Source organism: Triticum urartu, chromosome 3A, assembly GCF_056163025.1.
Source record: "Triticum urartu cultivar PI428250 chromosome 3A, HENAU_Tu73, whole genome shotgun sequence".
NCBI lineage: Eukaryota > Viridiplantae > Streptophyta > Magnoliopsida > Poales > Poaceae > Triticum > Triticum urartu.
The window spans coordinates 419958001-419962426 of record NC_141875.1 but is presented as its reverse complement, the minus strand read 5'-3'; positions in this window follow the sequence as shown (position 1 = coordinate 419962426).

Sequence of the window (4426 nt, the reverse complement as noted above, 5' to 3'; positions counted from 1 at the left end):
GGATGAGAATCGCCTTCGTGGTGATATCTCAAGGAGAATAGGGTGAGCCTTCATGGCGTTGGTGTGCCTTCGTGGTAACATCCACCTCTCTAACGGTGACTAGCTTCCCTCCAAGGAAGTGAACATCGGGATACATCCTCGTCTTCGTGACTTTGGTTATCCCTAACCCTAACTCCTTACTTGTGGTTTACTTTGGTCACTTGACCATGCATTCACTATATCTTGTTGTCCTCATTATATTGTGTTGGCCATTCCCTTGAAGAGATTATTTAGGCCTACACTTTATATTCGCAATTCATACTTTCTACTATTGTTCTATCTTATGCTTAGTGTGAATTGCTAGCTTGTAACATTCATTTCCATATCTTGTGACATAACTTGTGTAAGCTTGTAGTGCTTACTTGAGTTTGCTTGTATCATTCAATTCCATATATTGTGATACAATTTGTGTAAGCTTGTATTGCTTACTTGTGGTTGTGTGTATTATTCATTTCCATATCTCGTGATATACATTGAGTAAGTTTGTGTGACTTACTTGTGCTTACTCATATCCTCGTTGTTCTCATCTTGTTTATCCTAAGTTGTTGGTGGACTTAGTGAGCCTAGTATATTTAGGATTTGTGCTTGAAAAGTATCCGCTTAGTTTATTTCCGCATTAGGATATAGCCAAATCTGTAAAAGATTTTAAAACGCCTATTCACCCCCTCTAGGCGACATCATGGTCCTTTCAGTCGTACATGACAACTATCGCACACGCTATTCTGTGGTACAACGTTTACGATGCATACTTCATCAGAAACAGTTCATGGTTGCGAATCATGTACGATAAGGCAACTAACACAAACGTTTAGTTTGCCCGCACCATTTGTGATATTGTCTGACATCGCACAAGCTTTGCAAACGGCAACTGTGTGCATGCTTGCACATGTTTCCTCTCTGTGAACCGTCTCGGATTATGGTGTATATCGCAAACGTTTGTGTTTTAGCAACGGTGTGTGTCATAACGACCTGGAGAGTGTAATTTCACTGTAATTTAATTGCTGCTATTTCAAATTGTAACGGATTTGAATTTGAATTTGAATGTATGCTATAGCTTTATTCATATCCGTCAGGTTCAAACAACCAATGCATTATTCGATTCATAGGTACATATGTTCAAGAATTACATAAGAACCAAATAAAGAATGATGAACCACAGTTGTATACTTGTACTATTAAAGACGGTAAAGAAAGAGGTGAAATACATTCTGGTTGCTGAACAAGGTGAAGCGGAATGTCCATATTGTGCCCTCCTCCATGCAGAAGGCATGCACGACTCTAGTCCAACCCCTTGTGATGATCGGCCGCCCATCCTTCATGATATTCATGAAAACATCTAGATAATCATCGTGTTCTGGTAGAAATACTTTAACCTTTGCATGCCCACCAATCATGTAGTTTGAGAGGTAATCTTGAGTAAACTGCTTTGGCAACCACTGCAAAGGAAAAAGATTCAGACATTGTCATCTAACACAACTCATTATGGCCAATAAAAAGAAGGCTGCAGAGTTCTTAATTACCATCCTGCAGTTTGCTGTTGTCTTGGATAAAGTGTAAACAACTAGTTTAATTGTCATCTTTGGACCCATTTTTTACTAACAATCTTTATCAGCTTCCTCACTTGATGCTGGTTCATCGATATCTCATTGCCCCATACGCAGAAAGGGTCGAAGCGCGGATCTTTACCAATGAGATATGTACCTAAAAGCACCAAGTTAATATTAGAAGCTAAACAACAATTGCACAATGATGTAGTACAACACTCTTTTATAATATCTTATAACATCCAATATAGTCACATATTAGATGAATTAACATCTTATATTATGGGCCGGAAGGAGTTTAGTGCATTCTTACAAATTATCGGATGATTAACTGCTGATGTATCCATGGGTTACAATTAGTTTGAGCTAGTTCGGGCTCAAATAGCCCTAAAGTATATCTAAACATGAGGGCTAGTTTGAGCTAGTTGCATCTATAACCCATCGAAAAAACTATCCAACCCAAGAGGTGCTAATTGGAGCTAGTTCTCCTAGTGCATTTATTGTCAATCTAACCCTGCCATCCAAACAACTCTTTGGATGGAGTTAGTTTAGGGTTAGTCATGAGCTAGAAACTAACTCTAACCTCTAGCTAAGTTGAGTATCCAAACAGGGTTGTGTTGTTGTTGCTGTTGCTGCTCTTCTACGTATATCCAGACATCATCAGAACATTAATGTAACACTCTTCTTTGTTGCTATGTAGCCTAGGATTGCATATTTAGACATTAAGTACAGTGCACGTTGCTATGTAGCCCCAGATATATTACATATGGCCTTAGTTAACCTAATGATAAATGGGTTGCAGATATATTCTGTTAAAAGCCCGATTCACCGATTAGTCCCTTATCAGCCCCCGACATATATGGTACCAGCTACTGATATCCTGAACAGTGAGCATATATAAGCCATGGGATGAAACTAACCTCGATGGAAAATAGCATTCGTTCCCAAAATTGTCCTGTGTAGGTACATCGAGAAGCATGTTAAGCACAACAGGCTAAACATCAACCAAAATTATCCATGGCAGACAAAATAATCTCCAAAAGATAGCTTCAGTTTGCAGGTTTAAGCATGCTAGTAAAGCAAAACAAGTGGAAAGGTGTGTTAACTGCAACAGGCCTAACATTTAACAACAAGCAAACATAGTCATTCAAACTGGTATTGTGTCGGTCTAAGTACATTGGTTATTGTTAAATAAAAATGGAAAGGCGTGTTAACTACAAGATGCAGCAACCAAATATAGTCATTCATAGTGGTATTGTTGAAACTGGTAGTGATGAAATTTAACTGCACAGTTCATACTTGCACATATAGAACATCACGTTGTGAATAACTGGAATAAACAAGGCATACTACGAACAACCAAAGATAGCATTTGAAACTAGACATATGCTAACTATAAACAACTGAACAATCAAAAAACTTTAAAAGATGCATATGCTAGCTATAACAGGTATAACAACAAGCAAATATATGCATTCCTATCGGTATGCTTTAAACTGGATTGATGAAATGAACTGCACAATAAATAATTGCACATATAGAGCATCACATTGTGAACAACTGAAATAAACAAGGCATACTGCAAACAACTAGATATAGCAATTAAAACCGGACATATTCTCACTACACTACAAAAGGGACTCGACAAAACAAAACATGGGTTTCCCCCTGTGAAGAGGCATCTGTGAAGAGGCATGGCAAAACAAATCATGGGTTTCCTCACTTGTCACAGATGGGCTCATTCCCTTGGGAAGAGCACGGACCCTGGATGCGCTCCATGTTGTCGGAGATGGGCTCCTTCCCCTTGGAAGAGCACGGCTGTAGGGTGCCCTCCCTGATGTCGCGGACGGGCGCTTTCCCCTTGGAAGAGCAGATGGGCTCTTTCCCCTTGGAAGAGCCGGAGAGGGTGCCCTCCTCGTGGTCGCCGTCAATGAGGTCTGACTTGGAAGCTGTGGATCCCAAGCCAGCATCGCAGGACGTGTCCTTCAGAAATGACAAAAGGGGCTCGATGGTGATGTAGGATGGCAAATTGTTGACAGCGAGCCAGAGGAGATCAACAACAGGGCCATGGATGAGATCGACGGCGGTCGAACCCGAGGGATTGGGGGTGGGCCAGTTAACCTGTGACATAGCCCGCCTCAGGCCATCGATGTCGATGACCTCGATGTCGTAGCCAGCGGCTGCTACCTCTTGAGCATGTGTTGGTTTTCCCTTGAAGAGGAATGGGTGATGCAGCAAAGTAGCATAAGTATTTCCCTCAGTTTGTGAGAATATCAATCCAGTAGGAGGTAACTGATACGTCTCCAACGTATCTATAATTTTTGATTGCTACATGCTATTATATTATCTATTTTGGATGTTATTGGGCTTATATTTACACTTTTATACTATTTTTGGGACTAACCTATTAACCGGAGGCCCAACCCAAATTGTTTTTTTGCCTATTTTAGAGTTTCGCCGAAAAGGAATATCAAACGGAGTCCAAACGGAATGAAACCTTCGGGAGCGTTATTTTTGGAACAAACATGATCCAGGAGACTTGGAGTGGACGTCAAGCAATCAATGAGGCATCCACGAGGCAGGGGGGCGCGCCCACCCCCCGGGCGCGCCCTCCGCCCTCGTGGGCCCCTCGTTGCTCCACCGACGTACTTCTTCCTCCTATATATATCCATATACCCCCCCCAAACATACAGGAGCACCACGAAACCCTATTTCCACCGCCGCAACCTTGTGTACCCAAGAGATCCCATCTTGGGGCCTTTTTCGGAGCTCCCCCGGAGGGGGCATTGATCACGGAGGGCCTCTACATCAACTCCATGGCCTCTCTGGTGATGTGTGAGTAG